This window comes from Aquarana catesbeiana, linkage group LG01 (genome assembly GCF_042186555.1).
Source record: "Aquarana catesbeiana isolate 2022-GZ linkage group LG01, ASM4218655v1, whole genome shotgun sequence".
NCBI classification, from domain to species: domain Eukaryota; kingdom Metazoa; phylum Chordata; class Amphibia; order Anura; family Ranidae; genus Aquarana; species Aquarana catesbeiana.
The window spans coordinates 399,054,619-399,074,590 of NC_133324.1; the positions used below are offsets into that span (position 1 = coordinate 399,054,619).

At 40.1% G+C, this 19,972-nt stretch overlaps 1 protein-coding gene and 1 pseudogene across 3 annotated transcripts in view; one reads left to right on the forward strand and one right to left on the reverse strand.

Annotated features, from left to right (window-relative positions):
• Window positions 1-19,972, forward strand: part of KANK1 (KN motif and ankyrin repeat domains 1) — a 256,209-nt gene that overhangs the window by 134,322 nt on the left and 101,915 nt on the right. The window lies entirely within an intron of this gene.
• Window positions 10,297-10,379, reverse strand: LOC141124505 (U4 spliceosomal RNA; annotated as a pseudogene).

The window sequence follows — 19,972 nt, forward strand, 5'->3', positions numbered from 1 at the left end:
AATATATATATATATATATTATTTTTTTTTTTTTTTTTTTTTTGTGTGTATAGATTTTAAAACAACCAGTGTAATAACAATAATGTGCTGCTTTGAAATACTTATATAAAGTGTGTGTGTGTGTATGTATATATATATATATATATATATATATATATATGTATATATTCTCTCTCAAGTACAGAAATGTGTGTATAAAAAAATATAATATAATAATTTTTTTTTTCATATGTGTGTATAATATATCATTTTTTTATTATGTATTAATGTGTGAGCGTAGTGTGTGTGTATAAAAAAATAAATAAATAAAGTGTGTGTGTATATATACTTTATATAAGTATTTCAAAGCAGCAATACTTCATGGGTGTGTGGTTGACATAATATAAGTTTCTATTTGTACTAAAAAAAAAAAAAGCATATTTATTTAATACCTGTCCATCACTTTATGAACTATGTCCTGACAACGTGGTCTTGCACACGTAGAGAGCTATGCTTCCACTCTGCTTGTTAGAGAAGGATAAGGAAGAGGTTGCTGTACCTATTTACTACAGGTAACCCTGTTTTTTTATATGGTAAACATGAAGGAGTGGTTTATGTTGCTCCAACGTTCTCGTGATTAGCAATGTTTGTAACATGCAGCAAGATAGAAACGTAGTTCTCTTTAGATCTTTAACTTTTCTAATACAGTTGCTGTCTAAGACTACATCATACTTCTTGCTCTAGGTAGCTGTTCTACAATCCTTATTTGCCAGGGCTGAATCTTAAGTTCAGCTCATAAAGTCACGCAAAATGCATATTTTCATATAAATGGCCTTTTATATAAAGAAAACTGAAGGATAATCTTATTTGGTTATTTTGGGTTATTTACTAAAGACAAATCCACTTTGCACTACAAGTGCACTTGGAAGTGCAGTAGCTGTAGATCTGAGGGGGACATGCAAGGAAAATAAAAAACAGCATTTTAGCTTGTACATGATTGGATGAGAAAATCAGCAGAGCTTCCCCTCAGATCTACAGCAATTGCACTTCCAAGTGCACTTGTAGTGGAAAGTGGATTTGCCTTTAGTAAATAACCCCCAGAGCGTTCTTTTTTTGCTTTCTTACATAATTGCTATAGCTTGTACCACTGTTACACTATATTATTGTGGTGTAAACACTAGCATGTTTTTCTTTGCTGCTCTCAGAATCTTAATACCTATACGCAGTGGCACAGGGGGAGATTTACACTTGTCCTAGCTAAAAGCTGAGCTGTCGCTGTGCTTGCTGCATCATTAAGAATGCAAACATTTGTAAAAATGGAAGGACTTTGAAAACCGTAACATTTGGCAAACTACAGGAAATACCTGGTTTTCGTTCTGTGCAAGATCTATAACTCAGCTCCATAGCATGAGTCCATAAAAGTAGTTTTAATGTTGCCCAGACCTAATTGTGCCAAACAAAAAGCGAATTTATGTGAAATAGCAGCCTATTATGAAAACAGAAGTTCTTTGCCATATACAGAACATAAATTTGCCATTGTGTATGACCTCTCTGTTAGCTTGCATTCCAGGCTGGTGTAGGCTTAATGTTTGGCAGCAATGTTTTATGGGATTGCTGGATGGGTAGTTAGTCCTATGCGGAAAATTATTGCCCCTTCCTCCGCAACACCACATTCTTTATAGATATATGAAGACGATCTATAAAAAATAGGTTTTGGTAGATGCTGGAAAGTTAAACCAGTTTAAAGCTCATTGTATTTTCTTGGGACTTCAGTGGTGTTTTGACCTTTTTAGACATCATTGTAGTTTACTCTTCCTCTTGAATTTCAAATGTCTTTAATATTATACTGAGTGAAGCATCAGAAATGAAAATACTAAAAGACCAATATTTGACTTCACTATTGATATCAATAGTACAATTATTGGTCTATGTAATCCTAGACTCTGACCTCTCCCTCAGACAGTTTTTTTTTAATTTTTTTTTTCATGTAACCCTGCAAGTTGCACGAAAAAAAACAGCTCCGGTCAGAGAGACTGTACTAACCTTGCATGGTTAGTTAAGCGATCTCATAAGCGAGCTGTTGTATTCTGACAGGGGGACGGTCCCCCCGCCATAACACTCTGATCAGCACTCTGTCATTGGCTGAGAGCGCTGATCAGGAGTCAGTCGGCTGCTGGTTTTCCAGCATGCACGTTCGTCAGAAAGCGGCCAAGCAGCCGGCCTCTTTCAGACAGACCAACATGCACACAGGCCCAATGTCGGCTGTTTTCTTTTTGTTTTTTTTGAACCGACAAATGTCACCCGACATTCTGCCGGGTGTATGGGGCTTTATTCTTGCTGCCTTAACCTCCACAACGTTTCCAGAATTTGCCCCTTAACGGACGACACCACAGAACAACTTATTCACTCCTTTGGTTATTTCCCGCCTTGACTACTGCAACTTTCTCTTCACTGGCCTACCTTTACACAGGCTATCCCCCCTTCAGTCATTCATGCCTGCTGCCCCTCTGGCAATCCCTTCACTGTCTTCCACTAGCCCAATGTAATAAAAAAAAAGCGAAATACTAAACAACAACATATAAAACAATCCACAACACTACTCCCAGCTACATTACCAACCTCCTCTGCGGATATCGCCCAAATCGTCCTTTCCACTCTTCCCAAGACATCTTGCTCTCTAGCGCTCTTATTTCCTCCCATACTGGCCTCCAGGACTTCTCCAAAATCTTTCCCATCCTCTGGAAATCCGTACCCCAGTATGTCAGGTTAACTTCTACCCTGTCTACATTTAGGAGATCCTGGAAAACTCATTTATTCAGGGAAATCTACCCCACTGTAGTACAGCCACCTCCTTCAGATCAGATGATGCCCCGCATCTCTTGCCTTTTTTTACCACCTTCCCCTCCCTTTAGATTGTAAACTCTATGAGCAGCGTCCTCCTATTCCTTCTGTATTGAACTGTATTGTGATCGTACTATCGCCCTTTATATTGTAAAGTTCTGCGCAAACTGTTGGCACTATAAAAATCCTGTATAATAATAATTGCAAGGTCCACACTGGTAGCATCTGATGCTAATTAGGGTGTTAATACAGTGCATGAGATTTTTAAATATTATGCCAAATGAAAGCATCTCATGTAATCATTTAATTTGGTGGGGTAGTCAGTAGCTTACAAGTATCAAAAATGCTAATTGTCACTTGCAAAGAGATGTTTCCCACCATTCCTTTTCTCTATAGGGCAGTACGGAACCTTTCATGTTCTGCGTATTACAGTAGAATGATGGCGGATTTCTGAAAAGACGCAGTAGACCCTGGCAGCATAACCCAGAGGTGGTCAAACTGATCTCCCCTCCCCCCATTGCTCTTGCACAATTATTGTCACCCCCAAGTCAGTGTTTATCTGGGAACTGCAGAAAACATTGATACGATAATGAAAAGGATAAAACCAGATCTGGCAAAACAGGTTGTTTTTGTTTCTTGTATTAGTAATATTATTATTCTTGTTTCTTGTATTATAGTTATATAATATAGATATATAGGTATATAGTTATTATAGTTTCTTGTATTAGTAGTATTAGTGTATTAGTAGTAGTGGCATTGTATAATTTTCGCTCTTTCCCTGCCATTCAGTTAACTAGTCATGTTTGCCAGAAACTAGGAAGGTACACATGTGTGTAAATTATTAGTTAAAAGACCCACACAAATTACCAGTTGGAAATCTGTAAAAAAAAAACGTGTTCGGTATGGGTTTATGAAGCCATGGCCTAGTGCAATGGTTCTCAACCTCAGTCCTCAAGTACCCCCAACAGGCCACGTTTTTGGAATTTCTCTTAGATAAAATAGCTGTCCAAAATATCAAGTCATTGACTGATTTAAAGCACCTGTGCAAGATAAAGGAAAACTTGCAAACAGGGGCTGTTGGGGGTATTTGAGGACTGGCGTTGAGAACCACAGGTCTAGTGGATACATGTGGTTCCTTCCAATGGAAAAAACATGCTACCCACCAGTCACTAGCACAATTCCAAACTATAGTGTATCTAATAATTCCAATGGATAATTTTTCATAGCAATATAGCCCCCCTCCTCCTCCATTCCTCCATTCTTTCATTGTGGTCTTCAGCGGATATGAGAATTTCAATTAAATGACCCCCTCCCCTTTCGCAGCTGTTCTCTAGTTGATATAGATGCACATTCTTATGTAATTCTTGGAAGCGGAGTAAGGAAATGTTTTTAGGCCCCTTTCTCTCAGCTAATTGTTGTAAGTTGTCATTTTTGTTAGGAAACTAATTATCAAAGTGCTGTAATCTTTTCTGGAATGCAGTAGATGTGACCCATGGTAGACATAACGTGGCCCTTTGAAGATGGTCCACTGTTGCATTCAAGATTAACATGCCTCCCTACATTTTTGCCAAAGTTTGTTTCTTCTAGAAAATGCAAGCACAATGGTTTTTCCCATACATTGAACTAAATACATCGGTACATTTCCCTGAAAAAGTTTACAATCTAAAGTCATAGGAACAGATGAACACAGGAGGGCTGGATTGATGTTGAAAAAAAAAATGGAACAAGTGTAGGAAACAGACAACCTGCACAGATGGGTGTGTTTGGTGGCAATTTAGCCCAGGCCCCTTACGTCTAGGCCACAATCCTAACCACCAGGCCATTTTGTCTTCTGTACATGCATACCATGCATTAGGCTTTAACTCCCTCTCTAATCAGAAAACAACATACAATGTGCACATTAATTGGACAAACCTATTTTCTTTACCAAGAAATTCCAAGTGCTTGTAGCTAAATTTAAGAGCACAACAAATCCTATAATTTGGCACACATTTGCAAATATTTCTGGGTTTTCTGCATGTATTAAATGCTCCTGTAATTGAAGTGAACACTGGAGGTTATTGATATGGATGAATGCCATAAAGAACCCATGTCACGTGGGAGCTTCAGATTCTTAATTCTTTCAGCCGATCAAAAACAAGAGTCTAAAGATGCAAATTGTTCTATTTGTTCAGGTCAGGGGGAATTTAATTTCAAAGACAAAACCACACATTAGCTTTAACTGATTCCTTCACTGCATATTTGCATGCAACGTTTAGGTTGGCCATGCATTTTACAATTTTCCTTTTCAATTTTTTAGATTCCCCTTCAACTATGTAGTGTAAGGGCCTGTCTGACTGCATACATATTGAAAGTGTTTAGTTTTGACCTCATGTTATATGGTTTTGGTAAATCTAAAGGAAAATTGAATAAGAAAATGGTATAATGTATGGCCAGCCTTACATTAGACAGTATGTGTTATTTGCACTAGTCCCATTATTTTCCAAATCTACTTTACATGAATATTCATCAGGTTTCCAGACTTCCAGATTGGTAGAAATTGTCTTAATAACCATAACTGTAGAAACAGTTTAAAGAGGACCTGAGCTGTGCCTCCAAATAGGCAAACAGAGGGAAAAGGACTGGCCCCCAGTATTGCTTGTGGGCTTCTTGCAGATGATCTTTTCTCCATTACTGACTTGCTATGCCTTTATTATGCAGTGTGTCTGGGTGGGGGCAGCAATCTTGGTAAGGAAATGGGGCTTCCTCAGAGGACAGTGGACTGGTGAGATCATTTTCAAGATTCAGTGCAGAAAGCAAAGCCACAATATGAATGTAGCAAAAGCAGGGAGATCCTTGCACTGCAGCTCTGCAGGCACAATTTTCACTCCAACGGCAAAAGTGAACTCGCCAAATCTCCTTAGACTAGAAGGTGCGAGACCAATACCTTCCATGATCTCATATGCAGATATGAAGCAATGAAATTTCTCAGGAGAAATTCAAAACAAAACATACCCTGTTTGTTTAGTATACTGCTATTATTTCTATATGCTCCTGCAACATGCCAAACCTTCACTGTTTAAGCTTAATCCATATTCTTTATTTCACTTGTGATTTTGTGACTAATTCGGGGAAATATAATGGGTTATTAATCCCAAGTGACCTGATATTCCATACACCATTGCTCCCAACTGTCCCTGATTTCGAGGGACTGTCCCTGATTTCGAGCAATGTCCTTCTGTCCCTCATTTGTCCTTAATTTTGACCTAATCAATATAGATGTGTATAAAATGCACTTTGCATCTATCAAAAAGTATTTTCCAGCGCTAAACCTTTCATCTGATTTCTAAATCGCTGCATTTGTAAATTCCAAAAGCCAATATAAAGGAATAGTAGTGGTAAAGGGGGTGTGGCAAGGGGTGTGTCCTATGCCTGCATACTTTTGCTGATAGGTGTCCCTCATTCCCATTTAAAAAAATTGGTGGGTATGCATACACATCCACTACTTAATGGCTCTGTAATCTATTTTTCATTAAATGGTCTCCATGCAACGTCCTCTGCAAGCTCCTAAACCTCCTTTCCCCCCTCACTTGCATTTGTTTGAAATTAGAAGTGCATGTTAGTTGTGGTCATGTGCACACTGCAAATCCTATAGTCCATTTCAACAATGAGAGAGCGGGCGGCTATGCTCCTACAGTGGGGTTATGGAGAATTAATGTATTCACCCTGTAACAGGAAGTTGGATCACAGCAACAGAAGGAAAGGAATTTGGAGGACGCTGGGAGCAACAGAATGTACCTTTTTTTTGGAGTTAATAATAGATACTTGAATGGAGTATATATATATATATATATATATATATATATATATATATATATATATATATATATATATATATATATATATATATATATATATATATATATATTTTTAAAACCAAAGTTTTGTGGCACTTTAAGATTTGTAGGATAATTACAGCCAGGGGCGGACTGACCACTCGGGCACCACCCAAGGCCATTAGGGGCCTGGACTCGGCCACTTGCCATCCAAATCAGATGGAACCTGCTTCCCCCCACCTCCACTGTTGGCTTACGTTCGCTCAAAAATCATGTGCAGAGGCTCCTATGTTTTTCTTTTTTCTCCTCTGCAACATGTTGGATGTTTATCCACAATTTAAAATGAATGTGGTTGCTGCTGTTGCTTTTTATTATAAGGAAAATTATTATTAATATACAGGATTTATATAGCAGCACCAACAGTTTGTGCAATGCTTTACAACATGAGGCCAGACAGTACAATTACAATACAATTCAATACAGGAGGAATCAGAGGGCCCTGCTCATTAAGTTAATAAATCTGCCCCATACTGTAGCTTGGACTCCATGCCTTTTTATGGATTGTGGTCCTGAAGGTACAAGGTTTTTTTTTACCATAATGTGTTCTCTGCATCAAGGTAAAAAATACTTTTTTGGAGCCCCCCTTCCCCTTATATTTACCTAAACCCTATCTTGATCCAGAGTTGTGCCTAAGAGCAGTGTCTCTCTACGATCTTTTTTTTTTTTTTTTTCTCTCTCTTTCTTCACTAGAGAGTGAGGCAGTAGCGGGAGCCATTGGCATCTGCTGGTGTCAACCACATCCAGTGAGGACGAAGTGGGGGATGGGGCCGAGCTGCGCTGTGTGTGTCAGTGGACACACAGTGTGGTTTAGGAGTGAACCTGCATGAGTGCCACCATCTTAAACGACTTGTTATGGGGTACTTAGAGGGGAGGGGGGGGGGGGCAGGAGCGCAAGTGGGGAACTCCATAAGAAGAGGATCGTCTGGGTTGCTTTGTGCAAAAACATTACATTGTGCAGGTAAGTACAACATGTTTATTTTTTTTATTTCCATAAGAGTCACTTTAATTCAAATGCACATGTAGAGTAACACTGGTATGTACAGTTGTGCTCATAAGTTTACATACCCTGGCAGAATTTATGATTTCTTGGCCATTTTTCAGAGAATATGAATGACGCAAACTTTTCTTTCACTCATGGTTAGTGTTTGGCTGAAGCCATTTATTATCAATCAACTGTGTGTACTCTTTTTAAATCCTAATCGCAACAGAAACTACCCAAATGACCCTGATCAAAAGTTTACATACCCCAGTTATTAATTCCATATATTGCCCCTTTAACATCCATGACAGCTTGAAGTCTTTTGTGGTATTTGTGGATGAGGCTCTTTATCTTCTCAGATGGTAAAGCTGCTCATTCCTCTTGGCAAAAAGCCTCCAGTTCCTGTAAATTCTTGGGTTATCTTGCATGAACTGCACGTTTGAGATCTCCCCAGAGTGGCTCAATGATATGGAGGTCAGGAGACTGAGATGGTCACTCCAGAACCTTCACTTTATTCTGCTATAACCAATGACAGGTCAACTTGGCCTTGTGTTTTGGATCATTGTCATGTTGTCATGCGCAGCTTCCTGGCTGATGAATGCAAATGTTCCTCCAGTATTTTTTGATAACATACTGCATTCATCTTGCCATCGATTTTGACCAAATTTCCTGTGCCTTTGTAGCTCACACATCCCCAAAACATCAGCGATCCACCTCTGTGTTTCAGAGTAGGAATGGTGTATCTTTCATTATGTTGACTCCTCTCCAAATATAGCATTCATGGTTGTGGCCAAAAAGCTCAATTTTGGTCTCATCACTGCAAATGACTTTGTGCCAGAAGGTTTGAGGCTTGTCTCTGTGCTGTTTGGCGTATTGTAAGCAGGATACTTTGTGGCATTTGTGTAGTAATGGCTTTCTTCTGGCGACTCGACCATGCAGACCATCTTTCTTCAAGTGCCTCCTTATTGTGCATCTTGAAACAGCCACACCACATGTTTTCAGAGAGTCCTGTATTTCACCTGATGTTATTTGTGGGTTTTTCTTTGCATCCTGAACAATTTTCCTGGCAGTTCTTGCTGAAATTTTAGTTGGTCTACCTGACCGTGGTTTGGTTTCAACAGAACCCCCCCATTTTCCACTTCTTGATTGGAGTTTGAACACTGCTGATTGGCATTCTCAATCCCTTGGATATCTTATATCCCTTTCCTGTTTTATACAGTTCAACTACCTTTTCCCGCAGATCCTTTGACGATTCTTTTGCTTTCCCCATGACTCAGAATCCAGAAACATCAGTGCAGCACTGGATGAAAGATGCAAGGGTCTGTCAGGAGTCCAGAAACTCATTGACCTTTTATACACACACACTAATTACAAGCAAACAGATCACAGGTGAGGATGGTGAAAACTCACCTGTGATCAAACCCCTTTGTGTCAACTTGTGTGCATGTTATCAGGGTATGTAAACTTTTAATCATTTGGGTAGTTTCTGTTGCCATTATGATTTAAAAAGAGTAAACACAGTTCATGGATAATAAATGGCTTCAGCCAAACACTAACCGTGGGTGAAAGAGAAAAGTTTTTGTGTTATTCATATTCTCTGAAAAATGGCCAAGAAATCATAAATTCTGCCAGGGTATGTAAACTTATGAGCACAACTGTACATTAGAAACCATTGGTTTTGTTGCACATCTATAGTATGTTATATTATTTTGGGCTCCTGTGAAATAGGGCTATATATATATATATATATATTTTTTTTAATGTTTTACAAGAAAATGACACTTATTAAAAAGAAAAAAATGGCAGGTTGTGGGTGCAAACACACCTGTTAAATGTATACAATAAAGAAGCATTAACAGAAGAAGAAAAACCTAATTAAGCTGCACCAATCCAACAAATACATTTTTAAACAATCCAGGGTGTGTTCAGTGCTAGGATTTTTCTTGCAGCACTTTAGTCTTAGTGTAAAATATTCTATACACCCATGTGAATGTTTTTGTTGACATTCAGTCCTGCCTAGACAGATAATGAAATTTGGGTGAAGTAACCAAATTGTATTTACGATGTTGTTCTTTGCTTTTCTCTAGAACAGTATTGTGTATTGATACAGTTTGTTGGAGATGAACATTGTAGGTTTACCTGTAAGAAATACAACATGCAGTTCTTTTTGTGTACCTTACTATGAGGGAGTTGTGACCTCTGCTGGCATGAAATAAGATTACATGGATCCCAACATTGATGGATTACAAGCAAGAATTCCGTGATCTTTTGCTGGATTGTGGATAATGCTTGCTCTGTGTGTCTTGATTAGTGGTTGTGGAGTGGTTTTGCACTTCAAATGCAAAATATAACTTGCGTTCCAAAAAGCTTCAATCCACAGCAGGTTCATGAGGCAGAGAACAAAACAGTTCAGCTCTGTACTTGAAATATGGTTATATAGATTCAGAAAAAAAAACCTACACACAATATGTTAGGAATGCTAACAATTGAAGATTTTTAGATCAAAAGTTTTATATTCTGCATTTTAAAGCTGTATTAAACCCAAAAGCAAACCTTTATTATATTGCAGAATACCAATTCTTAGGTGTATTGGTGCATTTGTTTCCTTTTTTTTATATATATTTTTTTTATTTTAAGTTTTCAATTAGCAATAATCACGCCTTGGATAAACTTCATTGGCTACGATACTGCCACTGCCCACTGCGCAAAGCTTTTTTTTTTTTTTTTTTGTGCTTTTTTTACTGTTTTCATCCAGTGATACAGCCAGGATGTCTGTTGTTTTTTACAAGCTCTCCAGCAGAATGTATCGGTTTACACAGAGATGAGATAAACCATTTAACACTGGCAGAGGTGATTAACCCTTTCCCGCCACTGCCTCCCAGCCCTTTAAGAGTGTCTAAATGCCAGGAGGCGAAGGTGGGCATTCCGATCATGTGACCGCTGTGATTGTATATATGCTGCCTCTCGGTATAAAAGCCCACCCACCAAGAGGCTGCATACTGTATATGCATACAGCCAGTGGGAAGAGGTTAAAACAACCAGCTTTTTATTCATTCCCTTTGTACCCCTCAGAGCTACCTGGCTACCCTTACCAGTGACCCAATGCTTTGCTACCTTTTAGACCCCTTTTATGCCCTTTAGAAGCTATATAAAATAAATACCAGACATCTTGGGTGCAAGGTATTTCAGTGACATCATTTGGTGCAATTACCCTCCAGTTACCAAGCTAAAAAATAACCATGGTTAAATGCAGTGGCGGCCGGTGTTTTTTTTTTTTTTGTTTTTTTGGTTTTTTTTGGGGGGGGGGGGGGAGGCAGCAAACAGTAAGCCACCGACACAGCCCCCCCCCCCCGGCCTCCTTTGCAATTACCCCATCTTCCCATGCTTGGCAGCAGCCTCACGCTTCCCTGGGCTCCACGGCGGCGGCAACTTCCGTTTTCCCTCCCTCCCTCCTTCTTGGCAGCCAATCTGGAGTCTTCTCTTTTCGACCAATCAGAAAATGGGTCTCACACCCGCTTCTGCTTGGCCAGATTGAGGATCAGTGTTACAACAATATTCATTTGCTTTTGTAACACTTGGGTGGGCTCATGGAGCAATGCTCTGCGCCATGAGCCACCCTATTTTGAAGCCTATTAGATCCTCTGGCTCTAATCAGGTGCTTAAAAAAACACCCCCATTGCTGTAATTCAGGCACCCTGAAAGGGGTGGACGCCTGAATAGGAGGTGGCTGCAACGGCCATGGATGAATCTATCCATTATTCATATAGAGGGGGGCAACGCCCGGCGCCCCTAATGGACGGACCGCCACTGCACAACACTATATATTTCAGATACTAATAAATATGAGCAGATTGCTAAGGAAAAATGTAATGTACTGATCGGTACAGTGCCCGTTTGTATACTTAATCTGTTACGTTTGTACTTGTGATTTGTCTTCAAAGTGCCTGTAAAACCCTTCCATACACCCAGTGAAGTGACTGGCCTCAGGGGATACACAAAGATGACACAATTCCTCCTACATAAGTTGTACCTCTTTATCTGTAGTTTTTTCTACTCTACAGCTGTTGAAAGTCCAGAATATATAAAGCTTGTCTGAGCTTTCAGAAAGCAGGGGAGCTGAAGTTATACACTGCAGAGCTCAGCGAGGAGTGCTGATTGGAGGGAAGGGACACACCCCCTTCACACCGTTCAAAGGCACAAAGCTGAGGCTGTCAATCAAGGGCTGTTTGCTGGAGGTCCCACCCCGGTCACCTTTATTCTCTTGATGTCAGGAAAACTTGTCAGAAGTAACTCCTGCTGGTATCAGAGGAATGAAGCAACAGAAATGACACTTAGTGCTGTGGATTGAGACAAGTACACACTATAGAGGGATATGCTCTGTTCATATTTCATGTCTGAGGTTTACAACCACTTTAAATGATTTGGTATATGCACTGTGGCCATTTTCTGATCTTGTTGTAGGTCTGCTCCAGTATTTCATATTTTTATTATTTTTTTCAAAGGGTTTTTAAACCTTATGACATTGAAAGGTGATGTTTTAGGAAATGCAGAATTGTACTTTCATTAGGAGAATCGCAGGAAGTATGATTGGACATACAATAAAATAAAATTGGTCTTGTTGTATGTCCTCGTGGTGTTATTATAGAACACTGGTTACTCTGCACTGTAAGCGAGGTGACCTTTGGATAGGTGAGCCGTGCGTCACGTGTGAAGAGATTTCTGGTCATGTGCACACCTTCGCTGCCTAGCTACGGCCTTGTTCCCAGCATGTGACTTTTTTTCTTTTACATGGAATGTTGGTTTAACAGCTTTATAGCTTGAGGCTTTGTTTTACAATTTCAAATAAGCAAAAAGGTAGCCAACAAATAACCGAAGAAACGGTGATATATTTTATAGGGATCAACTCCAAATGCATAAATAGAAAAAAAAAATAAGACTAAACTTTTGGATTAAAAAAAAAAGAAAATTCTATTCAAGTCTGTATACTCATAAAAGTACATTCTATTACTCTCGGCCTCCTCCAAATCTCCAAATTCCTTTATGTTGCTGTGATCTGACTTCCTGTTAGAGGGTGGCTATGTTCATTCTCCATGGTCCCACTGTATGTAGGAATATAATTGCCAATTCTTGCTTGTTCCTTAGACTATGGGATGTGTAGTGTGCTTTGACCAGTGCACATGATCACAACCAATGTGTACAGCCCAAAATCAAAAATGTAATATATTGCAGCTTACCAATCCTTAGATGTGGTGGCTGCATTAGTTTTTTTTTTCTTAGGCCTTTTTCACCTGGTGATCTGGCCAGTAACACATCAACTGTATTAGAGTGCGCCCACTGTGGGTGACTGAGCACTGGGGGCCCTTTTGGACAGCAGCATTGTTAGTTTGTTATATGTACTAGCAGTTTTTTAAATACACTAAGAAATTGAAGCCAGAATCGGCTTTGATTGGCTGTTTGTAACAGTAAACCGGAAACAATGAAATGACATCACTTCCGGTTTACACAGAAACCATCTTTGCCATTTTTAGAAATCCTAAAGTATTCAAAAACATTGATTTTTGTGTTATGAATGATTTTAAGGGTAGAGACCCCAGATCTCTTTATAAAGAGGACCTGTCATTGCCTATTACTGTCACAAGGATGCATACATTCCTTGTGACAGCAATAAAAGTGATAAAAAGGAAAAAAATGAAATCAACAATGTAAAAAAAAAAAAAAAAAATGAAAGTGCCCCATCCTCCCGCGCACACATGTCGGTTACACATGCAAATAGCGATCATCACGCACATGTGAGGTATCGCCTCGAACATCAGATCATGCAGTAATTCTAGCAACAGACCTCTTCTGTAAATCTATTGTGGTAACCTGTAAAGACTTTTAAAGCATCACTTATGGATAGTAAAATTTGCGTTGTTTGGCGTGCTCAATTTTAAAGCGACTGGGGTGGGACAAGTTTTTAGATTTTTAGTCTTGCCCAGGGTAACACAGAACCAAAAAACACCACTACTGTACCCTAATACATCTGCAATAAAGCTTGTTCTTTTGAAAAACAGACTTGCTGGCTGGATCACCAGATAAAATGTAGAGGGGGGAAAAAAAGCATAAAAAAAGAAAAACTAATGTAGCCATCACATCCAAGAATTAATAAGCTGCCATATAATAAATGTTTGCTTTTGGGATTAATACTACTAATAAACCCTTGCACTGGAGTTGCCCCCGCATTGCAAAAGTTACTGGTTTATTTAGTTTAAAGAAGAGAAAAGGCACTTTTATTTTTTTACCTGATCGTCCATCATCCCCCCAAAGCAGGCAACACTCCCCCCATCTCCAGCAGTGGACTGTCCCTCAGCGCCATCACAGCCAGTGCAGGGTTATAGACCATGCATTAGTCTTGATGACTTCAGGAGCTTAGACCGGTGGCGCATGGGGGGCAAAGACACTGCAGGGATTGGTCTAGTAGCAGCGAGGAGCCATGGATCAGGTAAGTCAATTTTTCTTTTCGAAGTCTCTTAGACCCAAACAAGCAATTAACCCTTGCAGCGTGGGCACAGTCTATCTGCAAGGAATATTTTTTTTTAAGTTTCCCAGCAGTTGAGATTTAAAGTGATTTGTAAACCTCTTCATATTCCCAGGGAAGTGATTGGCCTAAGGTGATACACAGAGACGAAACAAAGCCACCTACATACATTTTTTTTTTTTTTCTCTATAGTCCTTCCAAGTGCAAAATTGACAGCTTGTTTGAGAAAGCAGGTGGCGGTAGGGACACAACCCCCCCCCCCCCCTCCTTTCACATGGCACACAGGAACAAAGCTGAGGTGGTCAATCACATGTTGTGTGCTGGAGGTCCGTCCCCTGCCCTTCTTTTTTTACATCTTGGGGTCAGGAAAACGTTCCAGAAGTAAATCGTGCTGATACCAGAGGAACGAGACCGCAGACAGACATTACTTAGTGCTCTGGATGGAGACAAGTACACACTATAGAGGGATATGCTCCGTTCATATTTCATGTCTGAGGTTTACAACCACTTTAAGTAGTAGCTGCGTATGGATTATTTTTTTAAGAAGGAAGACATTGTTTCATGTCACTTTTAGTAGGCTTTGCTAGGATAACCAGTTCAAGGAATGTGTAGACAAGCCTTTATCAACATTTTTTTACCCTGGGGGAACTCCTTCGTGGAACCCTTACAAAAACCATTTAGTGGAGGGGGGCAAAGGGAACAATGCCACTTACACTAGTAGTCAGTAGGGGAGGACTGCCCCCTCTTACATTGGTAGTCAGAATAATACTACCCTTACAGTCAGATAAAAAGATCATTGGTGCCACGTTTCTAGCTCTGATCAGTGGTGTTGGGACCACAAGTATGCAGGCATCATCCAATGAGAGGTCATTCAACCACAGCTCAAGGAACCCCTGGTATCCTCTGAACCAGTGGTTCTCAACCCTGTCCTCATGTACTCCCAACAGGCCATGTTTTGGGAAGTGCTCTTTGTTAAAATATCTGTCCAAAATACCAAAACATTGACTCCGATTTAAAGCAAGATAAAGGAAAACCTGCAAAAATGGCCTGTTGGGGGTACTTGAAGACAGGGTTGAGAACCACTGCTCTGGAGAACCCTGGTTGAGAATGGCTGCTATAGAGAATACAAACAACCCTGGGGAGCAGTTAGTGTTTCGAAATCTGTGCCCAAGTTGGTTTTGGAGAGGGTATGAATGGACATCAATATAGAGCATGTTCCATTTCCAAGTGAATTTTCACTTATCTTAGCGAGTGAATTGAAACAAAGTAAAAATTACAATGCTATCTACTTGAATGGGCTGCCCTATGCTCGTTTGTCGTGACAAAGAAGCTCAGGGACCAAATTCTGGCCACGCGTGTTGCCACGATTCTCGCACGTTTTCTGCCATCACAATCACGGCAAAGTTGCACCACATTTGTAAGCCATTGAATCACCTTGAATGGAATCCCAAACCTGCTTCACGCCATGATTTGAAATTGCAGGTAGAATCACGCAATTCCTATTTACCCAAATGAGAACGGCGCCTCGGTTTTCTGGCTAGGATGATTTTTCTACACTTTTTATAATTGACAATCATGCTACACCAGTAAAATGATCCTGCACTGTTTTGATTTCCAGTCTGCCCACTAAAAATACAAAAATGTAACAGAAAGCTGCAATAACATTGAGCCAGTCCCTGCTTGTCCTGCATTTGCCCTCTAGACAATAAATCTCAACATTAGCATGCAGGTATGACATTAGCATGTAATGACAGAGCTGAGTAGGGCGTTTAAACATGGTTCCTATAGGATTCCAGTGCAGAGGCGGATCCAGAATGCCTAAGCTCCTTCACGATGTACATTCTTTCTTAACTTGTGTGTGACGTGCACGTTCTACTGCAAGGAAGCTTTCTATGGAACTGTGAATGTTAAATTTACATACCGTATGTTTACTTTTATCAATTACATGTACTATTTATAGGAGTTTATTGATGAACTGGCAAATCTGAATATATTAAATGCTAGTGTGTGTTCTAGAATTTCAGTATGCAAAAAATACATGGGGCTTTGCATTGAGGCTTAGACTCCTAAGGCAGGCATGTCTCCTACCTATTTATCGCAGACAATTTTAAGCTGGTCAGCCAGGCAACTAGCATTTTCAATAGGGGGGCAGCTATAGCAGCCCCTACATTTCTTTCATGTGAGGAAAACTTTTTTAAAAAATGGTCCTTCTACTGGTTCTCTGGTCCATTTAAATAATATTGGCTTGTGATTTGTAATTGCCTATATATATATATATATATATATATATATATATATATATATATATATATATATATATATATATATATATATATATAATTATTTTTTTTTTTTTTTTATTCATATACTTTTTGTTACTGATTTTATAATCCACTTGGTGTCACTGTGAAACAAGAATAGGGCTATACTGGGAACTAGTACTGACTAAGCTAAAAAAAAAAAAAAAGTAATAAAAGTAGAGAGAAACAATCTTTGCTGCTTTGTGAGAATTACTCTGTGTTAATGTATGTGCCTTGACATACAGGAGTTGAGTTACTAAAACTGATGAGTGCAAAATCTGGTGCAGCTGTGTATGGTAGCCAATCGGCATCTAACTTCAGCTTGTTCAATTAGACCCCTTTCACACTGGGGCAGGTTTCAGGCACTATAGTGCTAGAAATAGCCTCTGCTAAGCGTCTGAAAACTGCCTCTTATTCCTTCCAATGTGCCTTTCACACTGGGGCGGTGCCCTTGCGGGATGAGGAAAAAAGTCCTGCAAGCAACATCTTTGGGGTGGGTTGGGAGCGCTGTATACAGCGCTCCCAATACACCCCTGTCCATTGGAATGAATGGGCAGTGCTTTGAAAGCGCTACAAAACGGGAGTTTATAACCCCTTTTTTTGGGTTAAAAACGCCCTGCTAGCTTCCCGAAAAGTGGTGCAAAAGCGCCAATTAAACAGCAGTACGGCATCCTTAAAACGAGCTGCGCTGTAGCGCTAACGCGGCCCCAGCCCCAGTGTGAAAGGGGTCTTAAGCTTTAACAATAAAACCTGGAAGCTGATTTCTATGCTGAGCTGCACCAGATTTTGCAATGTCCAGTTTTAATAACTGACATGTTGAACTGCGTTGCATTTACTTCATGAGCTGTTTTTTTTTTTTTTGTTTTTTTTTTACTTAAATAAGCTTTATTAAAAGGATTCTTTATTTTTTGGTAAGGCTGGCCATAGTTTATGCGTTTTTTTTTTTTTTTTGCTCAATTTCAACACTGTGTTACTGGGGGAATTCCTCCCGCTGCGCTGTTGTGTTCTGACAGCGGGAGGTTTCCCAGACGTCAAAATACAATGGTCACAGCCAACTGCTGTGATTGTACAAAAAAAAGAAAAAAAAACAGGCTGGTTGCACTGAAGCCGATTGATGGATTGTCTTCGGTGCAACTAACCTGCCCATAGATGGATCAAAACTGGTCTGGTTCCTGCTGAACCAGCCGAATTTCGATCCATCTATGGCCAGCTTAAGACTTAATGCACATATCATTGGCATGTAAAATCCATGTTAGTGGTCCGCGGGATTCAAAATTGTGAGTTTAGTGGTCCGTGAGGTCCGAAAGGTTGGCATGGCATCTTTCACTGCTATAGTGTTGGCGGCCAGCATGCCTGAACCATGGCAGCTCATGACGCTAATCCAGGGCAAGCATGCAAGGCCATCCCCACATTCAGGAGAAAATAAAAGTCTGGCTCCTCCAGACCTGCTCTACCTCCCGCCCTCTGCTGCACTGTTGGAGCAAAATAGGTAGGAATCTGATGTGAGGAGGTGATTGTGTAATTAGGGACTGTGAAGGGGGGACCCTGTGATGAAAAGACTCGGTGATGGGGGAGGGAGAATCTGATGTGATGGAGAGACTCTGACATATAGCAGGGACTCAGACTTGATGGGGGGCCCTCTGACATGATGTGGGACCTCTGATGTGAAGGTGGGCTTTTGAGCTAAAGTTTATTTGATCAGGATGGTTGTGTGCATTGTCCCAGGCCAGTTTTTTACATTTTGGACTAGGGTGCCTCAGAATTTTGCACACTTTTAAAGGGTGTAATTAGACAGTAGAGAGCAGACTGGCGCTGTACTGTGTTAAAGAATGAATGGCACACCTGCTTGTCCCTGAATTTCATTGTGTTGTATATTTCCTGTAAACCTACAAACGCCAAGTGAACAGGATTCCAGGGCAGACATTGTCACCATTCATGGAACCAGAGACTGCATTGTGTCTGGAGAACCTAATGACTCTGGATTTTAACTTTGACATGGTGGTCCCCTGTCAGGTTAATTAGAGTTTGGCATCTTCCCAAGCACGGCTTCAGTAACCGAATAAAACATCATTTCCAGGGAATTATTACTCCAACGCAAAGTTTTGTCTGCTAAGGGGCCAAAGTACTTCTTAGAAGAAAGCCTGTTTATGTTCTTGCTTTAGTGAAGATTTTACTTTTTTTTTTTTTTTTTTTCCTGGTTGCTTTGAACCATTTCCAGTCCAGAATAGCCCTGTATACTTAGTTTATTAACCATATGGCAGGGCTTGACAAACTTGTTTGAATCTAGCAGCCAGCTAAAAAAGTTAGGAGCCAGTTTGTGCATGTGCACAGCGATATGTAGTGTGTATCGCAATCGACCTTTTCATGCGTTGGCTCCCTAAAACGTGCGTTTGTTTGTCCGTGCGTATATGTGGGGGGGCTCAACATTTTTTTTTTTTTTTTGGGTGGGGGATTTTGTGTGCTTGGGTGTAACAAATTGTGGAAGCAATCAGGCCGCCCGAATGCAAACTATCTGCCTACAGGTCCTAATCATGTGTAACTGTTCTTATGAAGTTACTGGTGAATAGTTGCACAATCTCCTTAAGTTATAACTAGATTAATTAGATGATATTGACAATGTGCTGCCTGTTGATCATCAAAAGAAAGAATTGATGCACCACACATGAGAACTGCAAATTTTGTTTATTTTCCATTATGTGATAGATATATGTGATCTCTCTGATCAAGTTGAAACTATTAACAAAATTCTAACAAAGTTTGACTATGATCAGTGGATGTAGATCAAGTTTGTCTTATTCATCACTGTCTATCTTCTCCATTGTTTCTTAGCCTAAAAAGTCCGCCTCCCTGGTAATACTTAGTACTACCGTATTTTGCATCCTCAATGATTTATGGACGTGGCTTATTTTTGATGCACTTTCTCTTTTATGACCAATGATAGCTTATAAATGATTTCACTGACACCATTGATGGAGCACTATTCCTCCTACTGACACAAATTATGGAGCACTCTTCCTCCCACTGACACCAACAATCAGGTACTTTTCCTCCCACTGATACCGATGATGAAACACTATTCTTTCCACTGTCACCAACAGTGGACCACTACTCTCCCTACTGACTCCAACCATGGGGGCACTATTCCTCTCTCTGACACCAACCATGGGGTATTATTTCTCACAACGCCACCGATGATGGCGCATTAATTATTCCACTTACACCAATGATGGGGCACTCTACCTCCCACTGACCCTAATGATGGGACACTATTCCTCCCCCTGGTACTAACGATTGAGCACTATTCATCCCACTGGCACCAATGGTGTAGCACTATTCTTTCCACTGGCACCAACGGTGTAGCACTATTGTTTCCACTGGCACCAACGGTGTAGCACTATTCTTTCCACTGGCACCAACAGTGGGGCACTACTCTCCCCACTGACAACAACAATGGTGGCACTATTCCTTCCACTGTATCTTT